The 16,062-nt window shown below is 38.2% G+C and overlaps 1 protein-coding gene across 4 annotated transcripts in view; it reads left to right on the top strand.

Moving 5' to 3' along the window:
- CNTN4 (contactin 4) overlaps positions 1–16,062 on the top strand; it is a 957,860-nt gene that overhangs the window by 342,667 nt on the left and 599,131 nt on the right. The window contains exon 4 of one of the 4 annotated variants that reach the window (XM_059937718.1): positions 1,995–2,075. The exons of the other annotated variants lie outside the window; for them this stretch is intronic. The gene's annotated coding sequence lies outside the window, so the exon portion shown is untranslated. The remainder of the gene's footprint in view (positions 1–1,994; positions 2,076–16,062) is intronic. 4 annotated transcript variants of the gene reach the window in all.

Consider the following 16,062-nt stretch of genomic DNA (forward strand, 5'->3'; position numbering starts at 1 on the left):
TAGACCTACCGAATGGGAAACTGGGGAAGGGACCAGTCCAGTTGTTCTCACAGACACTCCAGGTCATCCTGATGCACACTGAAGCTTGAGAATCACTGCTTTATTGAATATGGCAAACCAGCACGTTTCTGGTTTACTGTGTTCATTACTTAGTATTATAATGAAATGATTAAAAAAAAATTTGGGTGCTATTCTCACTTAAATTTTCTCTTGTGAGAGATGATAAACGTTAAGCATCATAGGAAGAACTTTGGAGGAGATAGGTGCTGCCTTAACTTGAATTGTAGTCATCTGACTTTTCTTGAAAGTTTTGGACAGTGTGTGTGTGTGTGTGTGTGTGTGTGTGTGTGTGTGTGTGTGACATTCTAAAACAGAGGAAGATGACAAGTTTGAATTGGAGAGCTAATGAGGAGTGGATGGGGTTATGCAGAAGAGAAGAACAATAAAACAGGGACACGTACAGAAGCACCGCACATCTCAGGGGGCCTGGTTGTGAGGCTCCATTGCCAGTGCCTCAGGCACTCAACTCTGAGGCAGGCACTGAGACCCTCAGGTTCACCTGCTCTTCAGCACAACAGCCTGACTATTTTAAAAGTGGTTCCTTTTGAAAAAAATAATTTAGAAGTAATTTTTTTTTTTAGTTTTAGCCTTTCAGTAGGGTCAAAACTAGCGTTAGCAAAAGCCTCTAGCAATAAATAAATGACATTAATAAACCAAACCTAAGAGGAGTGCACAGAACTTTTCCAACCCAGAAAAGCAGTTTTCTTTTTTTGCGGAGACATACTTGGTTGGCCTTGTCGTATTTGTTGATTGTCCAGCTCATTTTTCAGTTTCCTGTTGGCAAACGTACTTGCTGAAGAATTAAGTCACACAGACCTCAGATCCAGTAACTAATGGTACTTGAAAATGCCTTGTATATCTTCAAATTCCAGTGCATGAGATTTTATGTTTTTGTGTGCCGTTGTTTAATTAGATACAAGTTTGTTAAATACTGTGAGCAGATCATTTGTGAATCACCCATAGTTCTCAAGAACTGCAGCTCCTGAGTTCACTTTTAACATGTCCAAGTAAGTCAGAGCCAGTTATGCTAAAGGGACCAATTGATGTGTGTATATGTGTATTTGAGAATAGAGTGTGTGTCTTTTTGAATAATTGGATGTCTGTGTGTTACAAAGCCAAACATTGTGAAATCTTTTCTTTTAATTCATTTTTCCACTCAACAGGTATAGAAGACAGTTAAGTGATAACTAGTTCAAAACCCTGTACTTGATTAAAGATTGATTCAGGATTGGAACTGGTGCCTAATGATACAGTGTGTCTACTGTGTATTCCAGGCACCATTCACTTGTATGGTCTTCAGTTCATTTATAAAATATTACTATTGAGGTCAAAATTAGTTGCTATATTTTGCATTCAATAATTTAATAAGTAAATAAGTGAGGCCTTTGAATAAATTCAAGGGAGGCCCCCAAGAAGCCCTTTATTGAGATGAGTAGAATATGATATCCATTAATAAGCAGGTATTAATATATGTGATTCAAAAGTAACTTTTTCAAGGAAGGAAAGGTGTCTTACTTAAGCCTCCCAAATCTGTGTGATCTGATTGAATTAACGTTGCTTACAATAGGGCCCAAGAGAAATACAACTATATTTCTGTATATTATCTGTCCTTAAAAGACCCTCTTATTCCTGGGGAAGTATTCTAACAAACTGAAGATAAAATATTACCTTTGGAGGCCTCTTCTTCCTCATATCCTATTCCTGAGAGTAGCAGGTAATAAATAAGTAGCAGGTAATAAATCTAGCAGGCTAGATTTTCAGTTTAAATTTAATTTTGAGTCCTGCAGTGGATTCAGCTATGGCATTCAAACATCGTTTTTGCAGGTGCAGAGAGAGTTATTTAGCTCTGCAGCATGACTAATTGCTAGTAATTGCCTATAGGAAAGGAGTTGGGAAGGCTTATCTCCAGAGCTTCCGCATTATATTTTGTGCAGGGGCCCTGGCAGTACGGGACAGCAGCAGGGCACAGTAGAGCCATTGAGAAATTGTCATCAAGCATGCAATATACAAAACAGGTGGGTCTCAGTTTAAAGAAAAGCTTTATGTAAAGTGAATTTTTATACAAATAGAAAACTATGAAAACATGCTCTTTACATAAGGCCTCATTTTCATTTCTGATTAACCTTTATGTAGAACTGGCTCTTACCAGTACAGTACTTTCCCTTCTCATCTCTAGCTTGCTTCCTCTTTCCAATGACTAATGTGCTATGTACTAGTACTTAATATGCCTTCTAAAGAAATATTAGGTAATTTGCCTATGCATGAAAAGAAAAATCTATTTACAAGGAAATTTCATGTTGGAGTAAGTTTGACAAGATAAAAATTGAGTATATATTTAAGTCAGATCTTTCTGCAATCTTGTGAAAGTGTAAAGGTCCTGTGTCATTTTTTTGATTATTATTATTATCATTATTTTTGCCTTCTGTCTCTGTTATACTTTTGTTAAATCTAACTCAATTTCCAGAATGGAATTCATCATGTTGTTGCCTTTCTACAATCATCTGGAACTGCAAAACCCTATCCAAAAAAAAAAATACACAGTAGCTTACGGACCATAAAGATTTAAGCAGATATAACCCAAGAGATAAAATGGATTGTTTCTAAGTATAAGATGAAGGAAACCCAGCTCTTAGCTAATATTGAGGATTACCTTACTATCTACAAAGCATCTTGCTGAATTTCAAGACATTTTTTGAACAGAAGCATAATTCCAACACTTTTTTGTTTGTTCTCTCTAATTATTTCTTTTATCTCATATCTCTTAAATATTGAATTACCATAAACTTGTGATTGACCTGCCCCCAACGTATATAGTTTATCTTAGAAGCTTTGTGAATTAAGCCAAAAAAGGAAATGCAGTGTAATTTTGGACCTTGGTAATATCCAGCTTGGTTAGTTTTATTCTATTACATGGACCTTAAACTAATTGGGTAGTTTAAATAGTGCCATTTAAATAGTGATTTATCCACTACTCCTATTTCGGTGATAGGTAAGATTCAGAAGCTTATTTCTAGGTGTGTGTATTAGGAGAAACAGAGCCTGTAGGAAATATAAATATATACACACACATACATACATACATAAACATACATACATACACGCACATACAGAAAGAGAGAGAGATTGATTTTGAAGGCTGAGAAGTCCCACATGCTGCTCTCTGGAAACTGGAGACCCAGCAAAGCCAGTGGTATGATTCAATTCAAGTTGGAAGGCCTGAGGACCAGAGCATCTAATGGTTTAAATCTCAGTCCAAGGGCTGGAGGAGATGAGATGAAATGACCCCACTCAAGCAGGAAGGCAGGCAGGAACCGAGAGGGGTGAATTCCTCCTTGTTCTGCCTTTTTGTTTTATCCAGGCCCTCTATGGAATGGATGAAGTTCGCCCACAATGGTGAGGGCGATTTTCTTTACTCAGTCTACCAATTCACATGTTAACCTCTTCCACAAACACCTTCACAGACACACCCAGAAATAATGTTTTACCAGCTCTCTGGGCATGCCTTATCTCAGTCAAATTGATACCTAAAGTTAACCATCATAGTGTGACTGATAAGATTCTTAAATTACGATTTTTTTTTTTAAGTATTTGTTTATTTATTTATTTACGGCTCTGTTGGGTCTTTGTTTCTGTGCGAGGGCTTTCTCTAGTTGCGGCAAGCGGGGGCTACTCTTCATCGCGGTGCGCGGGCCTCTCACTATGGCGGCCTCTCTTGTTGCGGAGCACAGGCTCCAGACGCGCAGGCTCAGTAATTGTGGCTCACGGGCCCAGCTGCTCCGCGGCACGTGGGATCTTCCCAGACCAGGGCTCGAACCCGTGTCCCCTGCATTGGCAGGCAGATTCTCAACCACTGCGGCACCAGGGAAGTCCAAATTACGATTTTTGAAATGGTTAAGGAGGGTGCCCCTGTTTCTTTTTTGCCAAGTTTAATTCCCAACTAGATTTCTGCACTTTGAAGAAATATATCCTAGCGGGGAGGAAACACTTTTGACTCTTTTTAATAAAATACTTAGGAAAAGTAATTTATACGATAGTAGGAGCTTACTTTTGGAAAAGTAATTTACTTAAGAGAATTCTCTAAGAGAGGGATGATTTTTTTGTTTTTTTTAAATTTTTTTTTAATAATATTTTATTGTATGTATATATCACATTTTGCTTATCTTTTTTCATCTATCAGTGGACAGCTGTGTTACTTATACATTTTAAAGTCTTTTTTTTTTAATTATTAGCACCTTTAATTATTTATTTATTTATTTATTTATATTTTGGCTGTGTTGGGTCTTCGTTTCTGTGTGAGGTCTTCCTCTAGTTGTGGCGAGTGGGGGCCACTCTTCATCGCGGTGCACGGGCCTCTCACTATCGCGGCCTCTCTTGTTGCGGAGTACAGGCTCCAGATGCGCAGGCTCAGTAGTTGTGGCTCACGGGCCTAGTCGCTCCGCGGCATGTGGGATCCTCCCAGACCAGGGCTCGAACCCGTGTCCCCTGCATTGGCAGGCAGACTCTCAACCACTGCACCACCAGGGAAGCCCAAGAGGGATGGTTTTAAACGAAGACATTTCAGGGAAGAGTTTCTTTTGATAGAAGTGTCTCTTCAGTATAGTGGATGAGTTGGTTCCTTTCTGGTTCCTGATGACCTGTGCAGCACCAAGTAGTAAATGATGCAGAAATGAATGGTATGGACTCATTTGTCAGGCAGGGCTTCGAGTTTCTTGAAGGACAACTGAGTTTCCTTCCCTTCTTTTCTCACACTTACCCACTCATCCTTTTCTCTTTCAGTGGTTTTTCTCTCTCATTAAACCACTAGGGTGACTGCCCTTCTAGTAGCATCTCAGCATTAGTTTTTAAGGGTCTGCAGCCTCTTTTAAAACTCGTATTGGGCTTCTATAGCAAAGAAGACAAATCATCAAAAATCACAATAGTTCTGGGGCTTCCCTGGTGGCGCAGTGGTTAAGAATCCACCTGCCAATGCAGGGGACACGCGTTTGAGCCCTTGTCCAGGAAGATCCCACATGCCGTGGAGCAACTAAGCCTGTGCGCCACAACTACTGAGCCTGCGTTCTGGAGCCCGCGAGCCACAACTACTGAAGCCTGCGTGCCTAGAGCCCATGCTCTACAACAAGAGAAGCCACGGCAATGAGAAGCCCACGCACCGCAACGAAGAGTAGCCCGTGGTCACCGCAACTAGAGAAAGGCTGCGTGCAGCAACAAAGACCCAACGCAGCCAAAAATAAGTAAAATAAATAAATTTATTTTTAAAAAATCACAATAGTTCAGTAAGAGAGTATTTATATCATTTTGAGGTCATTCCCAAAGGAATTTTGGACATATATCACTGAGCTCAATTTTAAATATGCATTTACGTGTTTACCTAATCAACTCACCGAAGCTGGGTCTCTGACCTGTTTGGAAGACCTGTCCTCTGCTTAGAGACCAGCCTTCCAGACCAGCTCATCTGTAGAAGGGACAAAAAGTAGTGACCCTGGGGTGTGGTTCCATGTTGTTGTTGTTTTTGTCTTCATTTAGTTAAGCAGTCAGTTTTAATTTCACTAACCAGTTTAATTTATGTATAAGTTGATTCATTTGTAGTTTATCTTATTTCCTTCTAGGTTTTAGGCAATGAAGGACCAAATTGATTTACATAATTTATCTGACAAACATGTGTGATTAAATTTGAACAGCATTTCCTCAGAAACCTCTCTTTAGTCTCTTCCAGGATAGCTCTAATAACCTTATTTTATACCTCAGTAGAACCGTTTATCTTTCCTTCATGGCCTTGTAATTATATATATATTTGTGTGCTATTTTCTTCCATCAAGTATTTTTCTAATGACTATGTTGTATCGCGTACCATTAAGTGAATATACTCTGTGAGTAAAATGGATAAAAACCACTGCCTCTTGAAACTTATGTTCTAGCAAGAAAGGCACAAACTTAAGCAATGTGTATTATAATGTTCGGTAATGAAAAAGGCTATGAAGATAAAATGAAGCAGGATAAAAATGGAGCATAACCTGGGAGGAGAGGTCATGGCAAGATTAGGCTCTCTGGTTAGGAAAGGCCCCTCTGAGCAGATGAGGCCAAGCCAAGAACTGAATGATAAGGAGCTGCCCATCCTGTGAAGGTCATTGGGAAGAGTTCTCCAGTCAAAAGGGGAACCCTAAAGGGGACTCAGTTATTATCCTGGAGGAAGAGAAAGAAGGGCAGTGACACTGGGTTTGATGAATGAGGGAAAGTGGTAGAAATGGACACCGTAGAGGCTGACAGAGAACAGATCACTTTGGCCTTGTTGTCTGACGTAAGTTCATCTTTTGTTTTTTATGTTCAGTGGAAAATCATGGTGGGATTTTACATCATATCTCATCTGTTAGACCATGCCAGCCATATAAGCATGGGATCTGCAGTTATCTTTTCAGCCCTGAAGCCTAGCACTTAGTATATATTGGATGGGTGGATGGGTGCATGGACAGACAAATGGGTTAATGGCCCTACAGCCCTGTTGCTCTTTTTCAGTGAGTCTGTTATAAACAGCTTTTTTGCTAGTTTATTTTGCTTTGCTTTTCTAATATCAGAGTTATACTTTTTGCTAGTTGGTGCTGCATTTGTTGCCTTTGACAAGAGCAAGCTTAAAACTTGTTACATCTAGGTAATTACAATTTTCTCTGCCTCCTGCCTTGAACGTTACACCCGTTTTCATCCTCTCCCTAGGTTAAAAAATCTGATTGGCTTGACATCTTGAGAACGATTGACTGTCCACTTAAGGTTACTTGTATTTCCATCCGATAATCCTAAAGGATAATGTTAAGCCAGATTACCCGGCTCAGAGGTCAGAGGATCAGACATCAACTCTCTTGAAACAATGGGGTGGAGCAGGCAGCATGATCATAACTTGGTTAACCCCCCTTCGTCAGTGCCCTGGAGCCCAGTGTGTGTTGTGGGCTTGGTGACGGCCTCCTTGCTGGGCAGAGGAGACCTGAGCATCCTTGTGAATCCTCTCTAACAAGGGGTCCCATCAAATCCAGGTGCTACTACTTGAAAGTATGAATATAACAGCCATTTGTGGTTTTTGATTAGTCTGGAAAAAAGTAAAATTAGGACATTATAAGAGTATCATTTTAAAAATCTTTGCTATGGTTGTCTGCACATGGGAAACTGAGATTTAAAAAAAGCGGCAGGTAGAGCTTCTGACTTCTAAGACATGTTTAATTAGTAAAATCGAAGTATCTTGGAAATCTATGTGATTTAAAGACACTAAATTTAGTTAAAAAATATGAGTTGTGACCAAATTCTATAATGGATCCATATATATGCTAATACGCTCAGGCGTAAAATAATATGGTTGCAGAACATAACACACATTTTATCTAAATAACCATCCTTTAAAAATAATATTTAAATCTTAAGATTATTTTTTGTCAGAAGAAATCAGTGTCTTGATGCCTGAAGTTTTTTCTTTATATAGCTAAGTAGGAGGTTTATTCTTTTTTTTTTTTTTTCTTTTTTTAACATCTTTATTGGAGTATAATTGCTTTACAATGTTGTGTTAATTTCTGCTCTTTAACAAAGTGAATCAGCTATATATATACATACATCCCCATATCTCCTTCCTCTTGCATCTCCCTCCCACCCTCCCTATCCCAGCCCTCTAGGTGGACACAAGCACCGAGCTGATCTCCCTGTGCCATGCAGCTGCTTCCCACTAGCAATCTATTTTACATTTGGTAGTGTATATATGTCCATGCCACTCTCTCACTTTGTCCCAGCTTACCCTTCTCCCTCCCCATGTCCTCAAGTCCATTCTCTATGTCTGCGTCTTTATTCCTGTCCTGCCCCTAGGTTCTTCAGAACCTTTTTTTTTTTTTTAAGATTCCATATATATGTGTTAGCATACAGTGTTTGTTTGTTTTTCTCTTTCTGACTTACTTCACTCTGTATGACAGTTTCTGGGTCCATCCACCTCACTACAAATAACTCAATTTTGTTTCTTTTTATGGCTAATATTCCATTGTATATATGTGCCACATCTTCTTTATCCATTATTCTGTCGATGGACACTTAGGTTGCTTCCGTGTCCTGGCTATTGTAAATAGAGCTGCAGTGAACGTTGTGGTACATGACTGTTTTTGAATTATGGTTTTCACAGGGTATATGCCCAGTAGTGGGATTGCTGGGTCATATGGTAGTTCTATTTTTAGTTTTTTAAGGAACCTCCATACTGTTCTCCGCAGTGGCTGTATCAATTTACATTCCCAACAGTGGTGCAAGAGGGTTCCCTTTTCTCCACATCCTCTCCAGCATTTATTGTTTGTAGATTTTTTGATGATGGCCATTCTGACTGGTGTGAGGTGATACCTCATTGTAGTTTTGATTTGCATTTCTCTAATGATTGGCGATGTTGAACACCCTTTCATTTGTTTGTTGGCAATCTGTATGTCTTCTTTGGAGAAATGTCTATTTAGGTCTTTTGCCCATTTTTGGATTACGTTGTTTGTTTTTTTAATATTGAGCTGCATGAGCTGCTTGTATATTTTGGAGATTAATCCTTTGTCCGTTGCTTCATTTGCAAGCATTTTCTCCCATTCTAAGGGTTGTCTTTTCGTCTTGTTTATGGTTTCTTTTGCTGTGCAAAAGCTTTTAAGTTTCATTAGGTCCCATTTGTTTCTTTTTGTTTTTATTTCCATTTCTCTAGGAGGGGTGTCAAAAAGGATCTTGCTGTGATTTATGTCATGGAGTGTTCTGCCTATGTTTTCCTCTAAGAGTTGTATAGTGTCTGGCCTTACATTTAGGTCTTTAATCCATATTGAGTTTATTTTTGTGTATGGTGTTAGGGAGTGTTCTAATTTCATTCTTTTACATGTGGCTGTTCAGTTTTCCCAGCACCACTGATTGAAGAGGCTGTCTTTTCTCCATTGTATATTCTTGCCTCCTTTATCAAAGATAAGGTGACCATATGTGCATGGTCTTATCTCTGGGCTTTCTATCCTGTTCCATTGATCTATATTTCTGTTTTTGTGCCAGTACCATACTGTCTTGATTTCTGTAGCTGTGTAATATAGTCTGAAGTCAGGGAGCCTGATTCAGGATGTTTATTCTTCAGTTTTACAGTTCTCTTTACTTCTCTTGGATTATCTCTAAAAAATAATCATAGGGTTTTCAAATATTAGCTCAAATAAGGACTTGGCGATTGTGGCTAGATTCTTCATGAATAATTATAATAATAATAGAGTAATTTTTGTTTGCATTTATTTTTGTATGATTCTAGCATTTAACCTCTGTCTCTTGATCCTGTTCATCTTAAAGCTAGCATTCTTTTCCTGTTATTTTCCAGGCAGTGTATTTGAGTGGAGCTTCCAAAACCCATCCCTCTCCATCACATCCTCCTCTCTGCACACTCAGGGATGTCCCAAATGTCAATTTAAGGCTTTGCACAGAAGTCAGGCTTACCCACATTGTTTGTATGTCTCTCCCTCATCTGCTTGTGCAGTTCTTGAAGGCAGTAACTATATCCTGGTCTTTTTGCTCTCTCCTTTAGCACCCAGCAGAGACCGTGCTATGTAGAACATACTCAACTACCTGTTCAATGCCCTGCTTAGGTAGATAAATGAATGAAAATTTTATTCCTATTTTTATTTTGATTGAGTTCTTAAATCCATAATTCCCAAATTTCCCAGCTCTGCTTGGAGATCTGAATCTCAAAATGCCCTGTGACCTTGAAGAGACCACAGGGAAGGGTGACATTAGCCAGAGAAGGGGGAGACTTTTTTTCAGCAGAAAGTCTTCTTTCCTGTGCATTTTCCTACTTCAGAGAGAGAATAGGCCCCTTTTTCTGCTGTGTGCACTCCTGTTTTTATTCGCATACCGAGCTAGACTGCTGTATGCTTGCCACAGTGAGCATGCCACACTGGTGTGATGTTAATGTGACTTGAATGCAGAATCTGTTTTTCTCTCCCATAGCCTCCAGGGCTTTAGAGAATTTTTTGTCACTGTCTCATTTAGCTAGCATCTTTCTTAAAGGATTGGCTTTATTCATACCAATTATTTTCGCGTTCTCTCCCTGATTCCTTTCACTCAAATTCAGTAAACTCTCATCTTCAAGTACATTATCCTGCAGCTCATTCATACCTTCACCCGTGCTCCTTGAATTGAATTCAGAATCTGATTTGGGGCTTGTCTCTCTGAGTGTTAAACACCTCCTGCTATAAATAAACACACTGAGTTTACTGAGGTTTGATACTTAGATGAGTCACATCAGCATATGTTTTGCTTCATGCTATCAGCATCTTGTGGGTTGAGCTCTCATCATTTTTTGCCCTGAAAATGACAGTGCTAAATATGTCTTGAGGGGCTAAGGCAGGGTGAGGAAACTCTCCTCATTGCAGCTGTGGGAGAGAGCCAAGTGTAATGCAGCCTAGTGGAAGAAGCATCATCTTTCTTTTCCTTCCTTCTAATTTCCTTTACTTTTAAGGGTCATAGATTAGTAAACTGTTGTATTGTAGGTAAGCAAGGAATAATCAGGGGAAGAACAACACCACCAACAAAAGCAGTTACACCTGTTCTATAGATGTACGCCTGAGCCTCAGAGAAGTAAAGGACTTGTCCCTAGTCACAAAGCAAATACGTGATAGAATTGGGATTTGAATGCAGGCTCTCAGACTCTGAGTCTAGAGCATCAGACCTTAGTGAGTCTCCGTCACTTGACTTAAGATGCGATCAGCTCTCCATTTACCCCTAGTTTCGGCCTAGGTTGGACTGGGAATGCATCTTGAAATGACAGCTCTCCATGAGGAAATCTGCAGAAAAGCCATTCTTAGCAATTTTGCCAACATTTGCAGATCCTTTCTGGGGGGCGGGGGGCGCTTCATCATTTGTAAGTTTTTCAGAAGTGGTCCAGCAACTAGGTTTAAAATGTAAGGATTTCTTTCTGTTGTTTGAAATTTGGGGACCCCTGTCAAAAGTCCGGGTCATGATATGTCCTGTTTTAATATCAGTAACACTAAGGTGTATTTGCGTTCTTACTCTATACTGATTACAACTTTGTCTTTATCTCTATTAGTTCATTTAAGTATCATCACAACCCATAAAATGTAGCTAATACTAGTTCCATTTTACCAATGAGGAATCATTGAGAGGTTAAGACACTTATCCAGAGTCACACAGATAATGAGTAAAAGTTTTACTGGCAGACTGGCTTCAGAGCCTCTGCTGTAAAGTTCTATAATTGCTACAATGTTGAGATTTAGAGGAGTTAAGCATTGACCCCAAGGCCATATACCTAGTAAGAGGTAGACTTTAGATGTAGACCAGTTCCACATGATTCCTGAGACCATTCCTTTAACACCACTAAATACATAGGGCTGAATAAATACCTTCTGTCACTGTTTATGACTATAGTGTACTTTTTAAAAAAAAATTTAGTCTTTTTTTAAACTGAAGTATAGTTGATTTACAGTGTTGTGTTTCTGGTGTACAGCAAAGTGATTCAGTAATACATACATACATATATATATATACATGCATATATATATTCTTTTTCATATTCTTTTACATTATAGGTTATTACAAGATATTGAATATAGTTCCCTGTGCTATACTGTATGACCTTGTTGTTTATCTGTATTATAGATAGTAGTTTGTATCTACTAATACCAAACCCCTAATTTACTCCTCTCCCCCTTCCCCTTTGGTAACCATAATTTTGTTTTCTATGTCTGTAAATCTGTTTCTGTTTTGTAAATAAGTTCATTTGTATCATTTTTTACATTCAACATCTAAGTGATATTGTATGATATTTGTCTTTCTCTGTCTGACATACTTCACTTAGTATGATGATCTCTAGGTCCGTCTGTGTTGCTGCAAATGGCATATACCCCAATGTTCATAGCAGCACTATTTATAATAGCTAAGACTTGGAAGTAACTTAATGTCCATCGAGAGATGAATGGATAAAGATGCGGTGTGTGCACACGCATGGGATACAATGGGATACGACTCAGCTATAAAAAGGAATGAAATACTATATAGTTCTTTTTTATTATTATTACTATTATTTAATATCTTTATTGAGTATAATTGCTTTACAATGGTATGTTAGTTCTGCTTTATAACGGAGTGAATCAGCTATACATATATCCCCATATCTCCTCCCTCTTGCGTCTCCCTCCCACCCTCCCTGTCCCACCCCTCTAGGTGGTCACAAAGCACCGAGGTGATCTCCCTGTGCTATGTGGCTGCTTCCCACTAGCTATCTATTTTACATTTGGTAGTATATATAAGTCCATGCCACTCTATCACTTCGTCCCAGCTTGCCCTTCCCCCTCGCCATGTCCTCAAGTCCATTCTCTACCTCTGCGTCTTTATTCCTGTCCTAACCCTAGGTTCTTCAGAAACATTTTTTTTTTTCTTTAGATTCCATAGATATGTGTTAGCATATGGTATTTATTTTTCTCCTTCTGACTTACTTCACTCTGTATGACAGTCTCTAGGTCCATCCAACTCAGTACAAATAACTCGATTTCATTTCTTTTTATGGCTGAGTAATATTCCGTTGTATATATGTGCCACATCTTCTTTATCCATTATTCTGTCGATGGACACTTAGGTTACTTCCATGTCCTGTCTATTGTAAATAGAGCTGCAGTGAACATTGTGGTACATGACTCTTTTTGAATTATGGTTTTCTCAGGGTATATACCAAGTAGTGGGATTGCTGGGTCGTATGGTAGTTCTATTTTTAGTTTTTTAAGGAACCTCTATACTGTTTTCCATAGTGGCTGTATCGATTTACATTCCCACCAACAGTGCAAGAGTGTTCCCTTTTCTCCACACCCTCTCCAGCATTTATTGTTTGTAGATTTTTTGATGATGGCCATTCTGACCGGTGTGAGATGATACCTCATTGTAGTTTTGATTTGCATTTCTCTAATGATTAATGATGTTGAGCATTCTTTCATGTGTCTGTTGGCCATCTGTATATCTTCTTTGGAGAAATGTCTATTTAGGTCTTCTGCCCGTTTTTGGATTGGGTTGTTTGTTTTTTTGTTATTGAGCTGCATGAGCTGCTTGTAAATCTTGGAGATTAATCCTTTGTCAGTTGCTTCATTTGCAAATATTTTCTCCCATTCTGAGGGTTGTCTTTTGGTCTTGTTTATGGTTTCCTTTGCTGTGCAAAAGCTTTTAAGTTTCATTAGGTCCCATTTGTTTATTTGTGTTCTTATTTCCATTTCTCTAGGAGCTGGGTCAAAAAGGATCTTGCTGTGATTTATGTCATAGAGTGTTCTGCCTATGTTTTCCTCTAAGAGTTTGATAGTATCTGGCCTTACACTTAGGTCTTTCATCCATTTTGAGTTTATTTTTGTGTATGGTGTCAGGGAGTGTTCTAATTTCATACTTTTACATGTACCTGTCCAATTTTCCCAGCACCACTTATTGAAGAGGCTGTCTTTTCTCCACTGTATATGCTTGCCTCCTTTATCAAAGATAAGGTGACCATATGTGCGTGGGTTTATCTCTGGGCTTTCTATCCTGTTCCATTGATCTCTATTTCTGTTTTTGTGCCAGTACCAAACTGTGTTGATTACTGTAGCTTTGTAGTATAGTCTGAATTCAGGGAGCCTGATTCCTTCAGCTCCGTTTTTCTTTCTCAAGGTTGCTTTGAGTATTCGGGGTGTTTTGTGTTTCTATGCAAATTGTGAATTTTTTTGTTCTAGTTCTGTGAAAAGTGCCGTTGGTAGTTTGATAGGGATTGCATTGAATCTGTAGATTGCTTTGGGCGGTATAGTCATTTTCACAATGTTGATTATTCCAGTCCAAGAACATGATATATCTCTCCATCTGTTTGTATCATCTTTAATTTCTCTCATCAGTGTCTTATAGTTTTCTGCATACAGGTCTTTTTTCTCCTTAGGTAGGTTTATTCCTAGGTATTTTATTCTTTTTGTTGCAATGGTAAATGAGAGTGTTTCCTTAATTTCTCTTCCAGATTCTTCATCATTAGTGTATAGGAATGCAAGAGATTTCTGTACATTAATTTTGTATCCTGCTACTTTACCAAATTCATTGATTAGCTCTAGTAGCTTTCTGGTAGCATCTTTAGGATTTTCTATGTATAGTATCATGTCATCTGCAAATAGTGAGAGCTTTACTTCTTTTCTGATTTGGATTCCTTTTATTTCTTTTTCTTCTCTGATTGCTGTGGCTAAAACTTCCAAAGCTATGTTGAATAGTAGTGGTGAGAGTGGAAAACCTTGTCTTGTTTTCAATCTTAGAGGAAATGGTTTCAGTTTTTCACCATTGAGAATGATGTTTGCTGTGGGCTTGTCGTATATGGCCTTTATTATGTTGAGGTAGGTTCCCTCTATGCCCACTTTCTGTCTGGAGAGTTTCTATCATAAATTGGTGTTGAATTTTGTCAAAAGCTTTTTCTGCATCTATTGAGATGATCATATGGTTTTTTCTCCTTCAATTTGTTAATATGATTTATCACATTGATTGGTTTGCATATATTGAAGAATCCTTGCATTCCTGGGATAAACCCCACTTGATCATGATGTATGATCCTTTTAATGTGTTGTTGAATTCTGTTTGCTAGTATTTTGTTGAGGATTTTTGCATCTATGTTTATCAGTGATATTGGCCTGTAGTTTTCTTTCTTTGTGACATCTTTGTCTGGTTTTGGTATCGCAGTGATGGTGGCCTCATAGAATGAGTTTGGGAGTGTTCCTCCCTCTGCTATATTTTGGAAAAGTTTGAGAAGGATAGGTGTTAGCTCTTCTCTAAATGTTTGATAGAATTTGCCTGTGAAGCCATGTGGTCCTGGGCTTTTGTTTGTTGGAAGATTTTTAATCACATTCTCAATTTCAGTGCTTGTGATTGGTCTCTTTATGTTTTCTATTTCTTCCTGGTTCAGTCTCAGAAGGTTGTGCTTTTCTAAGAATTTGTCCATTTCTTCCAGATTGTCCATTTTATTGGCATACAGTTGCTTGTAGTAATCTCTAATGATCCCTTGTATTTCTGCAGTGTCAATTGTTACTTCTCCTTTTTTGTTTCTAATTCATTGATTTGAGTCTTCTCCCTTTTTGTCTTGATGAGTCTGGCTAATGGTTTATCAATTTTGTTTATCTTCTCAAAGAACCAGCTTTTAGTTTTATTGATCTTTGCTATCATTTCCTTCACTTCTTTTTCATTTATTTCTGATCTGAATTTTATGATCTCGTTCCTTCTGCTAACTTTGGGGTTTTTTTGTTCTTCTTTCTCTAATTGCTTTAGGTGTAAGGTTTGGTTGTTTATTTGAGATGTTTCTTGTTTCTTGAGGTAGGATTGTATTTCTATAAATTTTCCGCTTAGAGCTGCTTTTGCTGCATCCCATGGGTTTTGGGTCATCGTGTTTTCATTGTCATTTGTTTCTAGGTAGCTTTTGATTTCCTCTTTGATTTCTTCAGTGATCTCTTGGTTATTAAGTAGTGTATTGTTTAGACTCCATGTGTTTGTATTTTTTACAGATTTTTTTCCTGTAATTGATATCTAGTCTCATAGCATTGTGGTCAGAAAGGATACTTGATACAATTTCAATTTTCTTAAATTTACTGAGGCTTATTTTCTGACCCAAGATACGATCTGTCCTGGAGAATGTTCCATGAGCACTTGAGAAGAAAGTGTATTCTGTTGTTTTTGGATGAAATGTCCTATAAATATCAATTAAGTTCATCTTGTTTAATATATCATTTAAAGCTTGTGTTTCCATATTTATTTTCATTTAGGATGATCTGTCCATTGGTGCAGTTGGGGTGTTAATGTCCCCTACTATGATTGTATTACTGTCGATTTCCCCTTTTATAGCATTTGCCTTATGTATTCAGGTGCTCCTATGTTGGAGCATAAATATTTACAATTGTTGTTTCTTCTTCTTGGATTGATCCTTTGATCATTATGTAGTGTTTTTCTTTGTCTCTTGTGATAGCCTTTATTTTAAAGTCTATTTTGTCTGATATGAGAATTGCTACTCCAGCT

This window comes from Balaenoptera ricei, chromosome 11 (genome assembly GCF_028023285.1).
Source record: "Balaenoptera ricei isolate mBalRic1 chromosome 11, mBalRic1.hap2, whole genome shotgun sequence".
NCBI classification, from domain to species: domain Eukaryota; kingdom Metazoa; phylum Chordata; class Mammalia; order Artiodactyla; family Balaenopteridae; genus Balaenoptera; species Balaenoptera ricei.